The sequence below is a fragment of the Oncorhynchus gorbuscha genome, linkage group LG07, assembly GCF_021184085.1.
Source record: "Oncorhynchus gorbuscha isolate QuinsamMale2020 ecotype Even-year linkage group LG07, OgorEven_v1.0, whole genome shotgun sequence".
NCBI classification, from domain to species: Eukaryota; Metazoa; Chordata; class Actinopteri; order Salmoniformes; family Salmonidae; genus Oncorhynchus; species Oncorhynchus gorbuscha.
The window spans coordinates 47517859-47543285 of NC_060179.1; the positions used below are offsets into that span (position 1 = coordinate 47517859).

General features: G+C 43.2%; 1 protein-coding gene and 1 long non-coding RNA gene across 2 annotated transcripts in view; one reads left to right on the plus strand and one right to left on the minus strand.

The window, feature by feature from the left end:
- Positions 1 to 25427, plus strand: part of LOC124039937 (pro-neuregulin-3, membrane-bound isoform-like) — a 277071-nt gene that overhangs the window by 11927 nt on the left and 239717 nt on the right. The window lies entirely within an intron of this gene.
- LOC124039938 lies at positions 600 to 7525 on the minus strand. The gene is made up of 4 exons (XR_006839660.1): positions 7469 to 7525; positions 1491 to 1685; positions 1278 to 1372; positions 600 to 1186 (listed from the first exon to the last, which is right to left on the minus strand). It is a non-coding gene; the product is annotated as an uncharacterized LOC124039938 (long non-coding RNA).

The window sequence follows — 25427 nt, forward strand, 5'->3', positions numbered from 1 at the left end:
TGTAGGCCTACCAAGTGTCTCAGACAACTGTGTATGTAGGTGCCGGGCTATATGACTTTTCCATCAACTTGATAATATATAACAATATTTGAGGTTATTTCGCTTTTTTTTTTTTAAACTAAAGTGAGCGATTGTAATCTAACTAAAGGCCAAAATAATATTTGTAAAGGCCAAAACATTTATTTCTGGTTTTAGAGGGAGAGAAACGCTGAGCAAATTGTGCACCGCCTTTTGGGACTCCCAATCACGGTCGGATATGATACCTAATAATAAGAATAATACTTTGTTGTATTATTGGTTTGGTATTTTCTGGTGGATTAAACTGAAATTGCAACCAATCACGACCAACCTAAGAAATACATTTGATGATAGAATTCTCCCCCTACCCTCCTAGGCAATTCTATAGTCCAGCTACCTGCTAATAGCCATAATGGCACTGTACAACATGACTGTGTTTGAAAGAGTATTTTCCAGTGAACAACAATTTGTTTACCTTCATTAGACAACTTTGTTCCAATATTTCTGCAATTCAGTGATATTTATTCCCTTAGTAATTCATTATGGATCCATAACTAAATAAAAATCTTAATTTAGAATGTATTTATCATTATTTTATTAACGAAAGCAGAAAGATGCTGATTAAGAAATACAGTACATGCTATGACATTTGGATAATAAAGCATTTTGAAGATACAAGCCCCCCTGCATTTGTTTATCAGGCTATAGCAGAACAGCATGATGGTCCAGACGGCCCTTGCTGTGCCTGGTGAGCAGTTGTGCCTGGTGAGCAGTTGTGCCTGGTTATGTTGTCAGAAGAGGAATGGAAATGTCAGGGTGAACAGACAACTTGATGAACCCGCCAGGTATGTTGACTCCGCCTGTCGGAGGTGCAGTTCCAGAGCTCACAGGTGTGCCTGACACACCGGCACGAGTATGGATTGTTACTCCATCTCATTCCTCGCCCTCTTCAATGCGTCATTCTCCGCCTGATTCTCCGCCAATGCCGCCTGGTTCTGGACCAATGCATCAGCTGTCACTCGTATCTCTGCCCCCGACAATGTTTCTCATTCTGCTGGTCTGCCTTCAATTAATCGATCTCGGTCTTCAAAGTTTGAATCTGATCCATGTGCACCTTCATCAGATGAGCAGAATGGTTCAGCCCTGAGCCCCCATCGATTACAGTGGCCTATGATAGAAATGGTAGATCAATTAAGAATTAAAAGTGACTCCAACACACGAATGCTGCATACACATTTTAAGAATCTAGCAAAACGAACCACTTTCTTTGCAAACATTTTCAGTGCGGCCCATTGTCCATCCCTTTGTCCACTGATCTCCACGGATGGTTGTATGCTCTACAAAAACACATTCACTTTTTTCGTACACAATTAGTATTTTGTTTTTATTAAACAGTATGCCTACACATTGATATATATATACCCATTTTTTTGTATTAAATTTTTTTTTTAAATGCACTGAAACCAAAATACCTTTTAGTTTTGGTAATGCTCCAGCTCACTTTCAAGTCCTCTCGTAGTTACGGTCCTAATCCTGGAATGGGTAGCACCATAGAAAGAAGCTGACTTGATAAAAACATGTCCATTTCGTCTGTTCTCTTTGAGCACAATATCATTTTTTGCAGGTTCACACCTACGGTATAAAGAGCCACCAGCTGTCCATCACAACTGTAAATAAAAACACAGCTGTCAATAAAAACACAGTATCTTGTTTACATCCTTTATTGTAACAAATCATTTGTATCCAATTACTTTGAGTTTTGGATTCATTTGATTCATATTATGGTGTTTCTATTCCGAGAAAAACGAGAAAAAAACCCGCTGTGTTTAAGAGCATAACATTTTTACACCGTAATTGTAGTCTAACCAATACCCAAACGGAGATTAAGTGAAAATAAAAATCGAATTATTTATCAAGAACAGTCCCCATGCTTGTCTCAGAGCAGTGCGAAATGGTGCTAAAATAGTTGTAGGCAATTGCTTCTAACTTCAATATGGTTTTAAAATAAATAGGACCTACACCACTTTTAACATCTCATTACTCAACACTAGTGAGACTTATGTTGCCTATACGGTGGCCCTACAGTATATCGAAAGATTTGACTTAACTCTCTGCCAATATTGGAGGATATTTCTGTAATTCAGTGATATTTATTCGCATGGTAATGCGTTATAAATCCATAACTAAATAAACATCGGCATTTTTAAAGAGTATTTTCATAATTATTTTATTGAAGAAAGCATAAATATACCATTATTAGTTACATTGTTTTAGTTTGAATGTGCAGACTGGCACTGCCCCTTATTGTTGCTCTGTGCTACACAGTGTGGCGGGGTGGGGGTGGGCTAGGTCCGTCTTCTGTGTGCGGCCGTGCGGCCCATCCCGTGCCCCCTCTCCTCATGCCTTGAACCTCGCCCTCTTTCAGTGGATACAGCTGGAGAACTGCAAGGCAATCCCATTGTGCGCCACTCAGGAGCCATGACCAATATACAGTGCCTTGCGAAAGTATTCGGCCCCCTTGAAATTTGCGACCTTTTGCCACATTTCAGGCTTCAAACATAAAGATATAAAACTGTATTTTTTTGTGAAGAATCAACAACAAGTGGGACACAATCATGAAGTGGAACAACATTTATTGGATATTTCAAACTTTAACAAATCAAAAACTGAAAAAAATTGGGCGTGCAAAATTATTCGGCCCCCTTAAGTTAATACTTTGTAGCGCCACCTTTTGCTGCGATTACAGCTGTACTTACACTTGGGGTATGTCTATCAGTTTTGCACATTGAGAGACCGAAATTGTTTCCTATTCCTCATTGCAAAACAGCTCGAGCTCAGTGAGGTTGGATGGAGAGCATTTGTGAACAGCAGTTTTCAGTTCTTTCCACAGATTCTCAATTGGATTCAGGTCTGGACTTTGACTTGGCCATTCTAACACCTGGATATGTTTATTGTTTAACCATTCCATTGTAGATTTTGCTTTATGTTTTGGATCATTGTCTTGTTGGAAGACAAATCTCCGTCCCAGTCTCAGGTCTTTTGACTCCATCAGGTTCTCTTTCAGAATGGTCCTGTATTTGGCTCCATCCATCTTCCCATCAATTTTAATCATCTTCCCTGTCCCCGCTGAAGAAAAGCAGGCCCAAACCATGATGCTGCCACCACCATGTTTGACAGTGGGGATGGTGTGTTCAGGGTGATGGGCTGTGTTGCTTTTACGCCAAACATAACGTTTTGCATTGTTGCCAAAAAGTTCAATTTTGGTTTCATCTGACCAGAGCACCTTCTTCCACATGTTTGGTGTGTCTCCCAGGTGGCTTGTGGCAAACTTTAAACGACACTTTTTATGGATATCTTTTAAGATATGGCTTTCTTGCAACTCTTCCATAAAGGCCAGATTTGTGCAATATACGACTAATTGTTGTCCTATGGACAGAGTCTCCCACCTCAGCTGTAGATCTCTGCAGTTCATCCATTGTGATCATGGGCCTCTTGGCTGCATCTCTGATCAGTCTTCTCCTTGTATGAGCTGAACGTTTAGAGGGACGGCCAGGTCTTGGTAGATTTGCAGTGGTCTGATACTCCTTCCATTTCAATATTATCGCTTTACAATCATCTCATGGGTCTCTCAGTCAAGGCCAGCACAGGTATTGAGCCAGCATCTGTAGCAACATAGCTTGCACTGCATAGCAGTGTCTTAGACAGTTGAGCTACTTAGGCGCTGTACAACATGACCGGTCAGGAGTGAGCTACAGTAAAAGCAAAATAATCCTAACAAAATAAAATAAAAACCTTACCTGTTGTTACACTTTAGTAAGTAATACTGAAGTCGTGCACAATTATCAGTTTCTATATAGGTTTGTGTTGCTCATCCGTTGTCAGTTGGAGACAGTAGGACCAAAAGCATAATCAGTGCTCTAACTTCCCCTTGCGCTGGTCTGGAGCAATGAAGTGGTGACGCAGGCTACCGTACTAAAATACAAATGACCTCTAGCATAATCACAAAACTTTTAGTGGAGCAACCACTGTAATTCTTCCCATCTTAGCTACTGTTGTATCAATATGTTTTGACCATGACAGTTTACAATCCAGGGTAACTCCAAGCGGTTTAGTCACCTCAACGTGCTCAATTTCTACATTTATTAGAAGATTTAGTTGAGGTTTAGTGAATGATTTGTCCCAGATACAATGCTCTTAGTTATAGAAATATTTAGGACTAATTTATTCCCTACCACCCACTCTGAAACTAACTCTTTGTTAAGTGTTGCAGTAATTTCAGTTGCTGTAGTAGCTGACATGTATAGTGTTAAGTCATCCGCATACATAGACAGTCTGGCTTTTCTCAAAGCCAGTGGCAATTCGTTAGTAAATATTGAAAAAAGTAAAATCGGCCTAGACAGCTGCCTTGGTGAATTACTGATTTACTGGATTATGTTAGAGGCTTCCATTAAAGAAGACCCTCTGTGTTCTGTTAGACAGGTAACTCTATCCACAATATAGCAGGGCCATAACATACATTTTTCAAGCAGCTAACTATGATCAATAATGTCAAAAGCTGCCACAATCTTATCATCAATTTCTCTCAGCCAATCATCAGTCATTTGTGTAGGTGCTATGCTTGTTGAATGTCCTTCTCTATAAGAATGTTGGACGTTTGTGGTCAATTTGTTTACTGTAAAAATAGCATTGCATCTAGTCAAACACCATTTTTTCCTAAAGTTTACTAAGGGTTGGTAACAAGCTGATTGGTAGGCTATTTGAGCCAGTAAAGGGGCTTTACTGTTCTTAGGTAGCAGAATGACTTTTGCTTCCCTCCAAGCCTGAGTGCACATACTTTCTAGTAGTCTTAAATAGGAGTGGCAATATTCTTCGCTATTATCCTCAGTAATTTTCCAACCAAGTTGTCAGACCCTAGTGGCTTGTCATTGTTGCTTTACACAGTAAAACTCGAAGGAAGTAAACCGAAATAGAAATGTACTCTGCTGGAGTTGAATCAAAACACAGAAAAGTGAAAAATGGTCAGGGTGTTATAAAAATGACACTGAAAATAAATGACAATTGGAGTTAAATTTAAACAACTCAGAGAGTTGGATATTTACTCCATTTTGTGTCGTTTCATATATCATGACCATGACTAGAGTAGTTAACACAAAATGGAGGGACCATATAATATATAATAATAAATGCCATTTAGCAGACGCTTTTATCCAAAGCGACTTACAGTCATGTGTGCATACATTCTACGTATGGGTGGTCCCGGGGATCGAACCCACTACCCTGGCGTTACAAGCGCCATGCTCTATAAACCCTCAAAAATGTTGGTCAGGCTCAGATTTGCCTCCCGGCCTCGAGGCCCCTTGTTTTTCCTCAAACAAGTTGTGTTTGCTCGTGAGGGTCAGTCATGAGCTGGCAAGATGCTGTGCAGATTCTCAAAGCAACATACGCTACCGTTCAAAAGTTTGGGTTACTTAGAAATGTCCTTGTTTTTGAAAGAAAACACATTTTGTCCTGTGAAATAACATTGCATTGTTCAGAAATACAGTGTTGACATTGTTAATGACTTTTGTAGCTGAAAACGGGAGATTTATGGAATATCTATATAGGAGTACACATGCCCATTATCAGCAACCATCACTCCTGTCTTCCAATGGCACATTGAGTTAGCTAATCCAAGTTCCTCATTTTAAAAGGCCAATTTATCATTAGAAAACCCTTTTGCAACAGCTGAAAAATGTTGTGCTGATTAATGTGGATAACCTTTATTTAACGAGACCAGTCAGTTAACACATTTTTATTTACAATGACGGCCTACCGGGGAACAGTGGATTAATTCCATTTTTCAGAACATATTTTTACCTTGTTAGCTTGGGGATTCAATCCAGCAACCTCTCGGTTACTGGCCCAATGCTCTAACCACCAGGCCACCTGCTGCCCCATTAAATAAGAAATAAAACTGGCCTTCTTTAGACGAGTTGTGTGTCTGGAGCATCAGTATTTGTGAGTTCGATTACAGGCTCAAAAATGGGCAGAAACAAAGAAATTTATTCTGAAACTCGTCAGTCTATTCTTGTTCTGAAAAAGGACAGACGTCCCCGGTGTCTGTTCTTTTGCCCATCTTATCTTTTTTTTTATTGGCCAGTCTGAGATATGGCTTTTTCTTTGCCTAGAAGGCCAGCATCCCGTAGTCACCTCTTCATTGTTGACGTTGAGGACTTGTGAGGAGTCTGCTTCTCAAACTAGACACTAATCTACTTGGCCTCTTGCTCAGTTGTGCACTGGGACCTCCAACTCCTCTTTCAATTCTGATTAGAGACAGTTTGCACTGTTCTGTGAAGGGAGTAGTACACAGCGTTGTACGAGGTCGGCAGTTTCTTGCATGGAATAGCCTTCATTTCTCAGAACAAGAATAGACTGACGAGTTTCAGAAAGTTTAGTTTCTGGACATTGAGCCTGTAATCGAACCCACAAATGCTGATGCGCCAGATACTCAACTAATCTAAAGGCGGCCTGTTTTATTGCTTCAACAGTTTTTAGCTGTGCTAACATAATTGCAAATGGGATTTTCTAATGTTCAAGTTGCCTTTTAAAATGATAAACTTGGATTAGCTAACACAACGTGTCATTGGAACACAGTAGTGATGGTTGCTGATAATGAGCCTCTGTACACCTATGTAGATTCCATTTAAAAAAATCTACAATAGTTTCCAGCTACAATAGTCATTTACAACATTAACAATGTCTACGTGTTATTTCCGATCAAGTTATTTTAATGTACAATTTTTTTTTTCAAAAACAAGGACATTTAAGTGACCCCAAACTTTTGAACAGTAGTGTATATCTTACCTAGTAATTCTAAACAATGATAGCATTACCTTATACTGTGTAAGAAGTTAAGGGAAGTTGTGCGACATAGCTCAGGCAAACTAGGAGATGGCCTGGCGACAATCAAGGTGCTGGGCCCTGTGATCTTTATTTTTCTCTCAGAGAAGGAGAGGGAGTTACGAGAGAGGGGGCAAATACTGAGAGAGTGAGATATAACAAAGGGAGATTGTTACAAATCCCTTTGGCCCAGCAGTCTGGGGGGGGGGGTGGTAATGAGACCCGTAACAACTCACGCAAATAACAGTGAAAACAAAAACCACAGACAACTAAATTACCGTCAAACACTCATGGTTTATTTGGTAAACACACGGTAAAGGGGGGCAGGAAAAGGGGCTGAGCTGGACCCAAGGAAATAGGTATCCAAAAAACACCCCTAAACTAGACTACTTGCTTGAAGAACAGCTCACTAACTAACCAAAAATACAGTGGATGGTCCACCCAATTCTAACTAGTGTTCTTAGACAAAGTATTTCTACGGGTAATGTATGCCCATGAGCGACTTGTCTTGGTACCCCCTTTTCCCACCATCAAACAAACAGTCAAACACCTTAACGAAAACAATACTCACAGGATAACAGACAACGTGACATCGAGTTGCTAAACCAAACAAGAGATCTACCGAGAGATCGAACTCCTGAGAAAACAACTGACAGGGTTTTTAAACCAAGGGGAAGGGGATGTGATTGGGTAATGGAAACAGGAGGAGGTGTGTCTTCTGATTGATGACTGATTGGTGACTGATTGGGGAATGACGATTGCCACCTGTGAGGGGAGAAGGAGAGAAAAGAAATACACACAGGATACACACACACAGTATACCTGTATCTGTAACAGAGCTACTGAGAGAGAGAAAATAGAGATGATCAAAAGGAGGGACATAGAGAGAAGTATAAAAGGGGAGAAAAAGAGAATGGTTATTCTTTAAAAGTGCCTTCCTCACCATATGAAATAAGCATGCCCCATTCAAAAAATGTAGAACCAGGAACATATATAGCCCTTGGTTCTCTCCAGACCTGACTGCCCTTGACCAGCACAAAAAACATCTTGTGGCATTCTGCATTAGCATCGAACAGCCCCCGTGATATGCAATTTTTCAGGGAAGTTAAGAACAAATATACACAGGCAGTTAGGAAGGCTAAGGCTAGCTTTAACAAGCAGAAATTTGCATCCTGTAGCACAAACTCAAAAAAGTTCTGGGACACTGGAAAGTCCATTGGAAAATAAGAGCACCTCCTCCCAGCTGCCCACTGCACCGAGGCTAGGAAACACTGTTACCAACAATAAATCCACTATAATTGAGTATTTTTACATATTTCTACTGCTGGCCATGCTTTCCACCTGGCTACCCCTACCCCGGTCAACAGCCATGCGCTCCCCACAGCAACCTCCCCCACTTCTCCCTCACCCAAATCCAGACAGCTGATGTTCTGAAAGAGCTGCAAATCTGGACCCCTACAAATCAGCCGGGCTAGACAATCTTGACCCTCTCTTTCTAAAATGATCTGCCGAAATTGTTGCAACCACTATTACTAGCCTATTAAACCTCTCTTTCGTATAATAATAATAATATATGCCATTTAGCAGACGCTTTTATCCAAAGCGACTTACAGTCATGTGTGCATACATTCTACGTATTGGTGGTCCCGGGGCTCGAACCCACTACTCTGGCGTTACAAGCGCCATGCTCGACCAACTGAGCTACAGAAGGACCATCTGAGATTCCCATAGATTGGAAAGCTGCTCTTCAAAGGGGAGACACTCTAGACCCAAACTGCTACAGACCTATATCTATTCTACCCTGCCTTTCTAAGGTCTTCGAAAGCCATGTCAACAAACAGATTACAGACAACTTCGAATCCCACCATACCTTCTCCGCAATGAAATCTGGTTTCAGAGCTGGTCATGGGTGCACCTCAACCACGCTCATGGTCCTAAATGATATCATGACCGCCATTGATAAGAGACATTACTGTGCAGCCGAATTCATCAACCTGGCTAAGGCTTTCGACTCTGTTAATCACAACATTCTTATTGGCAGACTCAACAGCCTTCAAATGATTGCCTCGCCTGGTTCACCAACTACTTCTCTGATAGAGTTCAGTATGTAAAATCGGAGGGCCTGTTGTCCGGACCTCTGACAGTCACTATGGGGGTGCCACAGGGTTCAATTCTTGGGCCGACTCTCTTCTCTGTATACATCAATGATGACGCTTTGCTGCTGGTGATTCTCTGATCCACCTCTACGCAGACGACACCATTCTGTATACATCTGGCACTTCTTTGGACACTGTGTTAACTAACCTCCAGATGAGCTTCAATGCCATACGACTCTCCTTCCGTGGCCCCCAACTGCCCTTAAATGCCAGTAAAACTAAATGCATGCTCTTCAACTGATCGCCGCCCATCCAGCAACACTACTCTGGACGGTTCTGACTTAGAATATGTGGACAACTACAAATACCTAGGTGTCTGGTTAGACTGTAAACTCTCCTTCCAGACTCACATTAAACATATCCAATCCAAAATTAAAACTAGAATTGACTTCCTATTTCGCAACAAAGCCTCCTTCACTCATGCTGCCAAACATACCCTCGTAAAACTGACCGTCCTACGATCCTCGACTTTGGCGATGTCATTTACAAAATAGCCTCCAACAATCTACTCAACAAATTGGATGCAGTCTATCACAGTGCCATCCGTTTTGTCACCAAAGCCCCATATACTACCCACCACTGCGACCTGTATGCTCTCGTTGGCTGGCCCTCGCTTCATACTCGTCGCCAAACCCACTGGCTCCAGGTCATCTACAAGTCTCTGCTAGGTAAAGCCCTGCCTTATCTCAGCGCACTGGTCACCATAGCAGCACCCACCCGCAGCACCCACCCGTAGCACACGCTCCAGCAGGTATATCTCACTGGTCGCCCCCAAAGCCAATTCTTCGTTTGGCTGCCTCTCCTTCCAGTTCTCGGCTGCCAATGACTGGAATGAACTGCAAATATCACTAAAGACTCTTACCTCCCTCACTAACTTTAAGCACCAGCTGTCAGAGCAGCTCACAGATCACTGCACCTGTACATAGCTCATCTGTAAATAGCCCATCCAATCTACCTCATCCCCATACTGTATTTATTTATATATCTTACTCCTTTGCACCCCAGTATCTCTACTTGCACATTCATCTTCTGCACATTCTACCATTCCAGTGTTTAATTGCTATATTGTAATTACTTCGCCACCTTCGCCACCACTATTTATTGCCTTACCTCTTATCCTATTTCATTTGCACTATGCTGTGTATAGATTTTTCTACTGTATTATTGATTGTATGTTTGTTTATTCCATGTGTAACTCTGTGTTGTTGTATGTGTCGAACTCCTTTGCTTTATCTTGGCCAGGTCGCAGTTGTAAATTAAAACTTGTTCTCAACTAGCCTACCTGGTTAAATAAAGGTGAAGTAAAATAAAATAGTAAAAGATGGTGACATTCTGTCATTGAACTGCAAGGGGTAGATAAAATGCTAATCTATCGGTAGTCTAAACTGGCACACATTGACTATCTATTTGTAAAATTGACAGCTGTGCTATATAGATTGCAAAATAGTTAGGAAGAGATTTTCGATGGACCGATTCCATGGCACATGGTTTATGAATTTACACGCAATTTTCTGTTCCTTCTGAAATCCCTAATATTAAAGACAGTCAAATACATTCTCTCCGTTGCCCACATGCGCTTTAAACATTTAAATAATGAAGCATATTGAAGATAGAAGTCACCTCTTAATGAGTTCCGAGAGCCGATCTGTTATCGAACAACGATTAATTATTGTTATTAACCTTGCATTATAATTATATAAAAGTCCCAGAAATAAATCCTATTTATAATGAATAATCAGATGCCTGATGCAAGCTTTATTTTTTATTTTATTTACTATAGTCATCACCTATTTGCTTATGGTTTAAAGCCTCTTAGTGATCCCTTCTCACGCCAATCCCTTTAGTGGGATTTGACAACATCCAGTGAAATTCCAGAGCACCAAATTCAAACTACAGGAATATCAATATTCAACATTCACGAAAATATGAGTGTAATGCATCAAAATAAAGCTTAACTTCTTGCTAATTCAGCCGCTGTGTCAGATTTCAAAAAGGCTTTACGGCCAAAGCAGACCATGCGATTATCTGAGGACAGCGCCCCGCATACAAACACATGAAAATACTTTTTCAACCAGGCAGGTGCCACACAAAAGTCAGAAATAACAATATAATAAATGCCTTACCTTTGAAGATCTTCTTCTTTTTGCAATCCCAAATGTCTCAGTGACACAATGAATGGTCGTTTTGTTCGATAAATTCCTTCTTTATATCCCCAAAATGTCATTTTTTTTGCCGCGTTTGATTCAGAAATACACCGGTTCCAACTCGCCCAACATGCCTACAAAGTATCTAATAAGTTACCTGTAAACTTGGTCCAAACATTTCAAACAATGTTCCTAATCCAACCTCAGGTATCCTAAAATGTAAATAATCAATATAATTTAAGACGGGATAATCTGTATCCAATGCCGAAGAAAAATAACACAGAGCGTGTTCCAGTTCACGCGCACCAAAATAGTAGGGACCTTCAGAGTGACACATGGAATGAATAGCCCTACTTCTTAATTTCTCAAAAGAAAAACATCGACCAATTTCTAAAGACTGTTGACATCTAGTGGAAGCCATAAGAACTGCAACTAGGTTCCTCATAAATAGGGTTTCCCATAGAAAATTATTGGGAAATCCAATGACCTAAATTTTTCCCCCCTGAATGGTTTGGCCTGCCGAATTAGTTCTGTTATACTCACAGACATTAATCTACCAATTATATGCATATCCTAGCTTCTGGGCCTGAGTAAACAGGTAGTTTACTTTGGGCACACTTTTCATCTGGACGTGAAAATAATGCTCCCTAGCCCAAAGAGGATTTAAATTATTTGAGCAAAAAATATTATATTTTATTTGAAATGGCATGCCAGACAAAATTAAAAGGGCCTATTTATATAATTAATTCAGAGGGCAGAAATTGGAAAATCAAAATTACTTTATCAATTGGAACCTTTACCAAGTGGAAGGAAGAGAAATTAAGGAACTTGTCTGTCAGCCCTGCATTAAAGACCAAAATTGGTTAAAGATAACTGTGATAAATAAAAAAGATATACCAGTTTCGTTTAAGGACCAATAAATTGACAGCTGTGCTATCTAAACTCAGCACAAAAAAGAAACGTCCTCTCACTGTCAACTTCATTTATTTTCCTGTCTTATGTGTAAATATTTGAACAATCAGCTGTCCATCCTGCCTCCCTGTTGCACTGTCTTAGGTGTCTCACAGTATGGACATTGCAATTTATTGCCCTGGCCACATCTGCAGTCCTCATGCGTTCTTGTAGCATGCCTAAAGCACATTCACGCAGACGAGCAGGGACTCTGGGCACCTTTCTTGTGGTGTTTTTCAGAGTCAGTAGAACAGCCTCTTTAGTGTCCTAAGTTTTCATAATTGTGCCCTTAATTCAAATCAAATAAAAGTTTATTTGCCACGTGCGCCGAATACAACAGGTGTAAACCTTACAGTGAAATACTTACTTACAGGTTCTAACCAATAGTGCCAAAGAAAAGGTATGTGTGTGTGTGTGTGTGTGTGTGTGTAGGTAAGTAGAGAAATAAAACAACAGTAGAAAGACATTTGAAAAAAGAGTAGCAAGGCTATATACAGACACCTGTTAGTCAGGCTTATTGAGGTAGTATGTACATGTAGGTATCGTTAAAGTGACTGTGCATATATGATGAACAGAGAGTAGCAGAAGTGTAAAAAGAGGGGTTGGCGGGTGGTGGGACACAGTGCAGATAGCCCGGGTTAGCCAATGTGCGTTAGCCAATGTGCGGGAGCACTGGTTGGTCGGGCCAATTGAGGTAGTATGTACATGAGTGTATAGTTAAAGTGACTATGCATATAAGATAAACAGAGAGTAGCAGCAGCGTAAAAGAGGGGTTGGGGGAGGCACACAATGCAAATAATCCGGGTAATCATTGCTTACCTGTTCAGGAGTCTTATGGCTTGGGGGTAAAAACTGTTGAGAAGCCTTTTTGTCCTAGACTTGGCACTCCAGTACCGCTTGCTATGTGGTAGTAGAGACTGTCTATGACTGGGGTGGCTGGGGTCTTTGACAATTTTTAGGGCCTTCCTCTGACACCGCCTGGTGTAGAGGTCCTGAATGGCAGGCAGCTTTGCCCCAGTGATGTACTGAGCCGTACGCACTACCCTCTGAAGTGCTTTGTGGTCGGAGGCCAAGCAATTGCTGTACCAGTTTGTGATGCATCCAGTCCCTATAGGCTGTCTAATTGTCTACCGTCTGTAAGCTGTTAGTGTCTTAACAACCGTTCTACAGGTGCATGTTCATTAATTGTTTATGGTTCGGCGTGGGAAACAGTGTTTAAACCCTTTACACTGAAGATCTGTGAAGTTATTTGGATTTTTACGAATTATCTTTGGAAAACAGGGTCCTGAAAAAGGGACGTTTCTTTTTTTGCAGAGTTTATTGGATTTTATTTAATTACTCTCTGTATGGTTTCCCAGTCAACCATCAACATTTACATACACTGTATTTTAAATACCTCCCTCTATAGGAATGCTGTTGGTGCTAATCATCAATTTGTCTCAACCCTTCTTACCAGATGCATACTATTTCACAGATACACAAAACGGGTAAAACTTGATTTTTTTCACATCTGTATGTTGTGGATTGCTTCCCTTCAGTATTATAAATATGTTAGCTTGCATATCCACTGCATACCTCTTATATAATTTATCCATTTAGTCCATGTCCGGAGACGAGGTAGTCACTTGTTTGTGGGTTCCATTTGTGAGTAGATGCTAGTGTTAGCTCGGTTAAAGCGGTTGTTTTAGCTATCAACAGAGTAACCCACACAACAACACTCAGGTGAACTGAAAGAGCATGGGTGGGTTGTTGATGCTGGGTTAATGGTTATTGAGATATGACCCAGCGGGTCAGATCTGAAGAGTGGTGTCATGCAGGTGAAAGAGGACCCAAAAGCGACTTGGCGAAAACAGAGTCTTTAATCCAGTAAAGTAAATACAATCAAAAAACACAACTTTCACTCGAAATGACGAGGACAAACTGGAGACTCGATCTTGAACAGCAGGTGAACAGCAGGTTGCCTCGGGAAGGCACTTGAACCAGACAGACTCAGACACCTGCTCACCACGCAGCATCTGAGGAAAACACGACACGACAGGGCGATACACAAACACAGCACGGTGAATTCTAGACAAGGAACCGACAGGGCAGAAACGGGAAACAAGGAGAGAAATAGGGACTCTAATCAGGGAAAAGGATCGGGAACAGGTGTGGGAAGGCTAAATGATGATTAGGGGAATAGGAACAGCTGGGAGCAGGAACGGAACGATAGAGAGAAGAGAGAGCGAGAGAGTGAGAGAGGGAGGGGGAGAGAGGGATAGAAAGAGGGAAAGAACCTAATAAGACCAGCAGAGGGAAACGAATAGAATGGGGAGCACAGGGACAAGACATGATAATAAATGACAAAACATGACAGTACCCCCACTCACCGAGCGCCTCCTGGCGCACTCGAGGAGGAATCCTGGCGGCAACGGAGGAAATCATCAATGAGTGAACGGTCCAGCACGTCCCGAGACGGAACCCAACTCCTCTCCTCAGGACCGTAACCCTCCCAATCCACTAAGTATTGGTGACCCCGTCCCCGAGAACGCATGTCCATGATCTTATGTACCTTGTAAATAGGTGCGCTCTCGACAAGGACGGGAGGGGGGAGGGAAGACGAACGGGAGTGCGAAGAAAGGGCTTGACACAGGAGACATGGAAGACAGGATGGACGCGACGAAGATGTCGCGGAAGAAGCAGTCGCACAGCGACAGGATTGACGACCTGGGAGACACGGAACGGACCAATGAACCGCGGAGTCAACTTACGAGAAGCTGTCGTAAGAGGAAGGTTGCGAGTGGAAAGCCACACTCTCTGGCCGCAACAATACCTTGGACTCTTAATCCTGCGTTTATTGGCGGCTCTCACAGTCTGTGTCCTGTAACGGCAAAGTGCAGACCTCACCCTCCTCCAGGTGCGCTCACAACGTTGGACAAACGCTTGAGCGGAGGGAACGCTGGACTCGGCAAGCTGGGATGAGAACAGAGGAGGCTGGTAACCCAGACTACTCTGAAACGGAGATAACCCGGTAGCAGACGAAGGAAGCGAATTGTGAGCGTATTCTGCCCAGGGGAGCTGTTCTGCCCAAGACGCAGGGTTTCTGAAAGAAAGGCTGCGTAGTATGCGACCAATCGTCTGATTGGCCCTCTCTGCTTGACCGTTAGACTGGGGATGAAACCCGGAAGAGAGACTGACGGACGCACCAATCAAACGACAGAACTCCCTCCAAAACTGTGACGTGAATTGCGGGCCTCTGTCTGAAACGGCGTCTAACGGGAGGCCATGAATTCTGAATACATTCTCGATAATGATTTGTGCCGTCTCCTTAGCGGAAGGAAGTTTAGCGAGGGGAATGAAATGTGCCGCCTTAGAGAACCTATCGACAACCGTAAGAATCACAGTCTTCCCCGCAGACAAAGGCAGACCGGTAATGAAGTCTAGGGCGATGTGAGACCATGGTCGAGAAGGAATGGGGAGCGGTCTGAGACGACCGGCAGGAGGAGAGTTACCCGACTTAGTCTGCGCGCAGTCCGAACAAGCAGCCACGAAACGGCGCGTGTCACGCTCCTGAGTCGGCCACCAAAAGCGCTGGCGAATAGACGCAAGAGTGCCTCGAACACCGGGATGACCAGCTAACTTGGCAGAGTGAGCCCACTGAAGAACAGCCAGACGAGTGGAAACAGGAACGAAAAGGTAGGTTACTAGGACAAGCGCGTGGCGACGCAGTGTGCGTGAGTGCTTGCTTAACCTGTCTTTCAATTCCCCAGACTGTTAACCCGACAACACGCCCATAAGGAAGAATCCCCTCGGGATCAGTAGAAGCCACAGAAGAACTAAACAGACGGGATAAGGCATCAGGCTTGGTGTTCTTGCTACCCGGACGGTAAGAAATCACAAACTCGAAACGAGCGAAAAACAACGCCCAACGAGCTTGACGGGCATTAAGTCGTTTGGCAGAACGGATGTACTCAAGGTTCTTATGGTCTGTCCAAACGACAAAAGGAACGGTCGCCCCCTCCAACCACTGTCGCCATTCGCCTAGGGCTAAGCGGATGGCGAGCAGTTCACGGTTACCCACATCATAGTTGCGCTCAGATGGCGACAGGCGATGAGAAAAATAAGCGCAAGGATGAACCTTATCGTCAGACTGGAAGCGCTGGGATAGAATGGCTCCCACGCCTACCTCTGAAGCGTCAACCTCGACAATGAATTGTCTAGTGACGTCAGGAGTAACGAGGATAGGAGCGGACGTAAAACGTTCTTTTAGAAGATCAAAAGCTCCCTGGGCGGAACCGGACCACTTAAAACACGTCTTGACAGAAGTAAGAGCTGTGAGAGGGGCAGCAACTTGACCGAAATTACGAATGAAACGCCGATAGAAATTAGCGAAACCTAAAAAGCGCTGCAACTCGACACGTGACCTTGGAACGGGCCAATCACTGACAGCTTGGACCTTAGCGGAATCCATCTGAATGCCTTCAGCGGAAATAACGGAACCGAGAAAAGTAACGGAGGAGACATGAAAAGAGCACTTCTCAGCCTTTACGTAGAGACAATTCTCTAAAAGGCGCTGTAGAACACGTCGAACGTGCTGAACATGAATCTCGAGTGACGGAGAAAAAATCAGGATATCGTCAAGATAGACAAAAACAAAGATGTTCAGCATGTCTCTCAGAACATCATTAACTAATGCCTGAAAAACAGCTGGCGCATTGGCGAGACCAAACGGCAGAACCCGGTACTCAAAATGCCCTAACGGAGTGTTAAACGCCGTTTTCCACTCGTCCCCCTCTCTGATGCGCACGAGATGGTAAGCGTTACGAAGGTCCAACTTAGTAAAGCACCTGGCTCCCTGCAGAATCTCGAAGGCTGATGACATAAGGGGAAGCGGATAACGATTCTTAACCGTTATGTCATTCAGCCCTCGATAATCCACGCAGGGGCGCAGAGTACCATCCTTCTTCTTAACAAAAAAGAACCCCGCCCCGGCCGGAGAGGAAGAAGGCACTATGGTACCGGCGTCAAGAGACACAGACAAATAATCCTCGAGAGCCTTACGTTCGGGAGCCGACAGAGAGTATAGTCTACCCCGAGGAGGAGTGGTCCCCGGGAGGAGATCAATACTACAATCATACGACCGGTGAGGAGGAAGGGAGTTGGCTCGGGACCGACTGAAGACCGTGCGCAGATCATGATATTCCTCCGGCACTCCTGTCAAATCGCCAGGTTCCTCCTGAGAAGTAGGGACAGAAGAAACGGGAGGGATGGCAGACATTAAACACTTCACATGACAAGAAACGTTCCAGGATAGGATAGAATTACTAGACCAATTAATAGAAGGATTATGACATACTAGCCAGGGATGACCCAAAACAACAGGTGTAAACGGTGAACGAAAAATCAAAAAAGAAATAGTCTCACTGTGGTTACCAGATACTGTGAGGGTTAAAGGTAGTGTCTCAAATCTGATACTGGGAAGATGACTACCATCTAAGGCGAACATGGGCGTAGGCTTCTCTAACTCTCTGAAAGGAATGTCATGTTTCCGAACCCATGCTTCGTCCATGAAACAACCCTCAGCCCCAGAGTCTATCAAGGCACTACATGTAGCACCCGAACCGGTCCAGCGTAGATGGACCGACAAAGTAGTACAGGATTTTGATGGAGAGACTTGAGTAGTTGCGCTCACCTGTAGCCCTCCGCTTACAGATGAGCTCTGGCTTTTACTGGACATGAATTAACAAAATGTCCAGCAACTCCGCAATAGAGGCACAGGCGGTTGGTGATCCTCCGTTCCCTCTCCTTAGTCGAGATGCGAATCCCTCCCAGCTGCATGGGCTCAGTCTCTGAGCCAGAGGAGGGAGATGGTTGCGATGCGGAGCAGGGAAACACCGTTGATGCGAGCTCTCTTCCACGAGCCCGGTGACGAAGATCTACCCGTCGTTCTATGCGGATGGCGAGAGCAATCAAAGAGTCCACATCTGAAGGAACCTCCCGGGAGAGAATCTCATCCTTAACCACTGCGTGGAGTCCCTCCAGAAAACGAGCGAGCAGCGCCGGCTCGTTCCACTCACTAGAGGCAGCAAGAGTGCGAAACTCAATAGAATAATCCGTTATGGACCGTTCACCTTGGCATAGGGAAGCCAGGGCCCTAGAAGCCTCCCTACCAAAAACTGAACGGTCAAAAACCCGAATCATCTCCTCTTTAAAGTTCTGGTACTTGTTAGAGCAATCAGCCCTTGCCTCCCAGATAGCTGTGCCCCATTCTCGAGCCCGGCCAGTAAGGAGTGAAATGACGTAAGCAACCCGAGCTCTCTCTCTAGAGTATGTGTTGGGTTGGAGAGAGAACACAATCTCACACTGCGTGAGAAAGGAGCGGCACTCAGTGGGCTGCCCGGAGTAGCAAGGTGGGTTATTAACCCTAGGTTCTGGAGGCTCGGCAGGCCAGGAAGTAACAGGTGGCACGAGACGAAGACTCTGGAACTGTCCAGAGAGGTCGGAAACCTGAGCGGCCAGGTTCTCCACGGCATGGCGAGCAGCAGACAATTCCTGCTCGTGTCTGCCGAGCATGGCTCCTTGGATCTCGACGGCAGTGTAACGAGCGTCTGAAGTCGCTGGGTCCATTCCTTGGTCGGTTCCTTCTGTCATGCAGGTGAAAGAGGACCCAAAAGCGACTTGGCGAAAACAGAGTCTTTAATCCAGTAAAGTAAATACAATCAAAAAACACAACTTTCACTCGAAATGACGAGGACAAACTGGAGACTCGATCTTGAACAGCAGGTGAACAGCAGGTTGCCTCGGGAAGGCACTTGAACCAGACAGACTCAGACACCTGCTCACCACGCAGCATCTGAGGAAAACACGACACGACAGGGCGATACACAAACACAGCACGGTGAATTCTAGACAAGGAACCGACAGGGCAGAAACGGGAAACAAGGAGAGAAATAGGGACTCTAATCAGGGAAAAGGATCGGGAACAGGTGTGGGAAGGCTAAATGATGATTAGGGGAATAGGAACAGCTGGGAGCAGGAACGGAACGATAGAGAGAAGAGAGAGCGAGAGAGTGAGAGAGGGAGGGGGAGAGAGAGGGATAGAAAGAGGGAAAGAACCTAATAAGACCAGCAGAGGGAAACGAATAGAATGGGGAGCACAGGGACAAGACATGATAATAAATGACAAAACATGACAAGTGGAGTCGTAGTTTAGTAGGGATGTGGCTTTTAGAAATGTATTTTTGGCCACCAATGAGATTATATTTCATTACTGTTCATGTGTTCTGTTGCATTGTTATCACATGTTACAGTTGAACACTGAATGTTTTAAAGTTTATTTTATTTGAGCTTTAATGAGATTTATAGATGCGTTAGAGTGTGGTAAATGCAAATGTCCTTGCTGGGATAGATACTACCTTGTTTCTATATCTAGTAAGCAATCTTATTGTATTAGAATATGTAATATGCAAAAATATTTTCTGTAAAATTAAATTTGCAGCTCACAAATTTAACATGATGAAAATGAAATACATTTATTTTCACAGGTGGCCAAAAAATAACTACCTAAAAACCAGGGCTACGTATAAAAAGATCCAGCTGCTGGGCCTACCCAGTATGAAAGGGGAAAACAACAACTGATGGTTAAATTAACCCATGTTTGTGTAATCCCAAAAACCCAACATGGGTTATTCCTACAACCCAACTGGCTGATTCAAAATATCCCAGGGTGTGTTCTGTCCAATATTTACCCAGCGCTGGGTTACTAAAGAACCCAAATTAGGTTGTTTTTTAGAGTGCAGAGTTTTCAGATTGAAGATACAAAACCTCAACTGTCTAGATCGACAGATTGTTAGAGAGAGAGATCGAGAGAGGTTGACAGAGAGAGAGAAAGGGAGAGAGAATGAGACAGAGATTGATTAGGTCTGCTCTTGTTATTTACGGAGGCTGTTTCGTGGCGGTAATCCGTACATGGTAAAACCTTATCCGTGGGGATGTCAACTTACTCCCAAAGTAAACAAGACAATAGCCCCATCTGTTTATTGCTAACTCCAGATTGTGCTCCATATTCCCCTCTAATCTGTCATTTTACATGGGATTCTCCCATAGATTCAGAGCACAAGCATACCTGATTAACACATTTAAAAATATGTGCTAACTTCGTTACCTCTCTTTCTGCAGGTCTCCCCTCTATTTCCAGAGCAATACCAATTAATTTATGGGTATATAATTTGTGTTAATGGTCTTTTAAGTACTTAAATCACCCAATTAAGTATTTACCTGATTGTTTCCTACTAAAATTCACTGTTACCGATGATTAGTCACCAATGGGAGCATGTTTGAGGCAACATACTGTCAGGAGACTCTGAGCACTCCACTTTTGGGGCAAGGGAGAACCTTGGCTGCCAGGGAATCCTTTATCTAAACCAAGGGCGTGGCACGTACACTTAGCAACCTGTCAAAAAATATAGTGAATCAAATGTTTCCAGAGGAACATCCTAGGCGAAACGTCATTCTCCCTTGCATTTGATGTCCTATCAATGATTCAGCGAAAGCACATCTCAAACAATCCCTCTCTCGTTCTCATAATACACCTGTCACTGGTAAACTGAGAGGAACACAGACCAAGTAGCTGAGCAGTTTTGATTTGCCAAACAGGCAGCACAATGCAACAAAATTGGACCCCAAATTGCAGACAGAGAGCTGGCTGCTGAAGTACCTGGCATGCTGTTCCCATGATGGAACAAGTAATTGTTTCATTAAAACAGTTTCTCCCCCACTCACTCTCAACACAAACACATGATCCTCATTCACGTTCAGCCCAAGCACAATGGTCCCTAATTCCCTATCAGCACAAATAAAATGGTCCTCATTCACAATCAGCAGAAACGCCATGGTTCAATTTGCCATAAACATGGAATTAAGCAAATCAGAGTTGAGTTTTTTTGTTCCAGGATAATTTTTAAATCGAATTTGTATGTAATTATACAACTAAAATAATATGTACGTTAGGTACCTGTAGAATACAGAATCATTTTAGATGAGATATGAGTGGAGTCATAAATAACTTCACAAAATTATATTTTAATCCAATTGATCCCATATTTATATTTGTTATGGATGCAATGTTAGGAACAAAGAGTTATTTCGTCTTCACCCGTCAAGCTCCTAGACACAAGCTGAATTCATTATTTTTTTAAGTACAGAAACAGGAGTACCCAACAATGGAAACGATAGAAACATAAAATGTATATTTTTCATTCAAAGTCATTATATGGTATAGAGATTTCTGAATTGCCTCAAAAACACGGTCTCCTGGCTCCATTGCCATTTAACTACAAATATCTACCAGGGATATTAAATCTAGATACCTAAGCATTATCATGGTAATTTTAAAGGAGCAAAGGCACCATGAAGCCAGCAAGTGTATGCAAACCACAAGTGGAGCACTGCTGTGCATGATACACATATGCTTTCCTACATTATAACACGACTCGGGATAAGACCCAGATGCAGACACAGGAGGCAGACAGTTCGAACCGCAGAGGTTTATTACAAAACAGGGGGCAGGCAAACAGCAAGTCCAGGTCAGGCAGAGGTTGGTAATCCAAGACAGCATCAATAAGGGACAGAACGGTAGGCAGGGTCAGGGCGGCAAGGTCAGTAATCCAAGACAGCATCAAACAGCAGGCAGGGTCAAGGCAAGCAGAATGGTCAGAACTGGGAGGACTAGAAAACAGAAACAAGAGCTACTGAAAAGCCGGGAGACCACGGTGGTAAGACTTGACAAGAAAAGACACCAACAGAAAACTCAGGTATAAGTACACAGGGATAATGGGGGAAAATGGGAGACACCTGGTGGAAGGTGGAGACACGCACAAGACAGGTGAAACAGATCAGACACATTAAGTATTACTATTTGATCCCTGTTGGAGTCTTGGGTGCTTTTAGGATATGATGGAATGATTTATTACAGATTTTGAAAACGCTCTGTGAGGTTTCCCAAGTCGGTAAATTTCACCCTGCTTTACATATTAGCTTTAGCTACAGGTTTAGTGAGCGAGTGGTCTGTGCGTTCTGTTCTCTCCCAGCGCCGCGGCCACCCCCTGCGGTCTCCTCTGGTTTTACGGAGAATAGTGAAGATTAAGTTGAGATGGGGGGAATGGAAATTGGATGGTCATGATGTGACGAATGAACGGTGGGGTAGGGGGAGAAGGGAGGGGCGAGACGGATGGATTTCCACTCCCTCTCTGACCGGAATCCATTTTGATTAAAAAGAAAGTCAGATCCCTGGCCCATTTCTCAGAGCGCTAAGGTCGTGTCCTGGAAAGAAATACAGCGTGAGGCAGAAACTTCCTTATTAACCAAAAGACACCGGCCACTACTGATTCACACTTCCCATTTTGGCTTTTGCTCTGTCTGCTGTATAAAACAGTGGGCAGAATACAATTATGCTGGTAACTGCATGGGATATGCTATTGGAGTTATCTGTTTAGAGGGCAGGTTAAGTTGAGAATAGAGGGAGGTTGGCAGATTAGAAGCTCCACTCCATGGGCAAGCCTGTGCTCTTGCTTCAGGTCGAACCCAGGGAGAGCACAAAAAAAAACCTTTTATACCTGATTCTAACTTGCGTCCTTTGTCCTGATATTGTCGATATTCTGATTGTGCCCACATTTTAGACAGGTGTAGACAATCAAAAGACACATTGTGATCAGATCATCCTGCCCACCTCCGGAGGTAGTCAGACACACATTGTATCTGGATATCTTACAAGTGTAGGCAGATCTGGACAGAGAAATAATTTAAATCATCATTATTCCGCCCTCTAAGAGAAGATCAGGACAAAGTACCCATATTAGCACCAGTTAAAAATGTGGCTAAAGGCTGGGCATTCTTCAGAAAATAGCCTGCACTTGTTCCTGGGTAACAGCTGGCGTGTGTGTATGTCCATTGGTCTGTATGTGGGTGTACGAATATATGTGTGTGTGAGTGAGTATGGGTGTGCATATGTGTTTGCATGTGTAAACTAATGTGTTTGTATGCAGACATTTGTGTATGTCTGTCTGTGCTTGTCTGTGTTTGTGGTGTGTATGTACCTGATTGCATGCGTGAGTGTGCAGGTGTGTGTGTCACGGGGAGGCCAGCTGTGGATCTGGTGGCCTAGATTAGAGGACAGGTGACACTGGCCACCTTCATGGGGTGCCAGCAAGTTAGAGTCAGGGTTATGGCTTGGTGCTTAGTGGGCCAATATGGACTGATACTACAGACCAGAAACCATTCATCAGCAGCTAAATGCTCCACATAAGACGTGTGTCCTGTGTGGCATAGTTGCTAGAGCATTGTGCTTGCAACGCCAAGGGTTGTGGGTTTGATTGCTGCTGGGGCCATCTATACGAAAATGTTGCTTTGGCATCCCGCTAAATGACATATGTGACTATATTATTAAACCCTCGCGTGAAAAGGTAGATATACACTCGCCTACTGTCATTGATAAATATGGAGATATTAATTTAAAAACAGTTTTCCTCAAGGATGATGGTGATGCCTGGGATGATGTAAGCCATGACCAGCCGTTAAGTATTTCATGGCTACAGATGTGCTACGAGGTGATAGTCATTCAGACAGGTTACCTTGCCGTTCTTGGGCACAGGGACTATGGTGGTCTGCTTGAAATGTATGTATTACAGACTGGGTCAGGGAGAGATTGAAAGTGTCACTGAAGACACTTGCCTGCTGGTCAGCAGATGTTCTGAGTACACTTCCTGGTAATCCATCTGGCCCCGCGGAATTGTAAATGCTAACCTGTTAAAAGGTCTTACTTACATCGGCTACAGAGAGAGACAGCTGTAGACAATTAAAATACGTGTAGACGATTAAAATGCATTGTGAGGTAGTCAGGCACGCATTGTAGACAGATCTGGACAGTGAAACCATTTAAATCATCATTATTTTGCACTTGAAAATCATTGACAGGTTGCAGCCTTGTTTATACCTGGAGCAACATGCATCCTTGGTCCTGATCCTGTCCACATTCTGATTGTGCCCACTTTTTTAGAAAGTGTTTCTGTCAAAGAATTTGCATTTAGGGAGAGGCCTGAGGCATTTGTCATCCTCAGAGGAGAGGTAGAGAGAGTGTTTCCACTGAAGGGGGAAGGTAAGATTTAAGGTCCAAGGAATGGCGGGACACTGAGAAACACTGGAAAGACAGATTAACGTGGACTGCTATAATATTTTAGATGAAAACGTATTGCGGCTCGCTCTCTCCCTCTCCCTCAGTAGTGTGAATCTCTCTTGCTGAAGGGTAGATGCCCTTGTCCAGAGCTTTCCAGTCTACACAGTGTGACAGCTCGACTCAAAGAGCAGAGGTGACTCCATGTGAATGTAGGTGAATGTGGCCTCAGTGTAATTGTGTATGTGTGTGGGTGAATGAATGTGTCTGTGTTTGTGTGCGCGTGTGTGCGCATGTGAGTAGCAAGGGTTTGAGCTGGGTCAGATGGGGCATGCAGGTGTATTGCCTGGTGTCTGCCTGTCTACTTCTCTAATTGGGCTTTACATTGAGTTTGTTTCTTGCCTGAGTAGGCTCATTTCACTGCCAAAAATATAATGAAACCATCTAGTGTTCAGAAAAATAACAACACAATATCAAATACAGGTAGCCTAGTCAAATAATAAACATCCAATCACATTAACAGTTACTCTCTTGCGGGAAACCTTCACTTTTGTGCAGACATTTAAAAATAAAACATGACAATTTGAAAAATAATCCACAGGAGTTTTTTGAGCGATAATAAAGATGACTTTCGAGTAGTAAAAGCAACTGTTGCATCAAAAAACAGAACACTCAGAACATGAGCACAATGGCAGCTCTTCCTTTAAAGAACTCCGGGCCTCAAGAGGGCAGATAACCCAAAAACACGGGTGGAACTAAAATCGCTTGGGTCCTCAACATACAAACAGCTCATTGTTCAACCCTAAAGATGCAACTGGTATGTAATGTTTTGAATTATTTATTATGTTGCATCCAGTGCTTAGCACAATTTACATGTTTAACTCTGGTAGGAGTGGTGACTTCCTTTTTGTGGATATTTTCTGACTGCAGAAGTAATTGCTTGAAGTGCTAGATTACATTGTTTAAATGTTTACTTTATTCAAAGCCATGCTTTGTTGCTGTGTCATGCATTGTTTATTGTGTAAAATAATGCATGTTTATTCTCTGTTTATCTTCCAATTCCTCTGTCAGTCAACTACTCTATTCAACAAATCAACTGTTTCAACATATTCAACAAATGGCATCAAAACCATA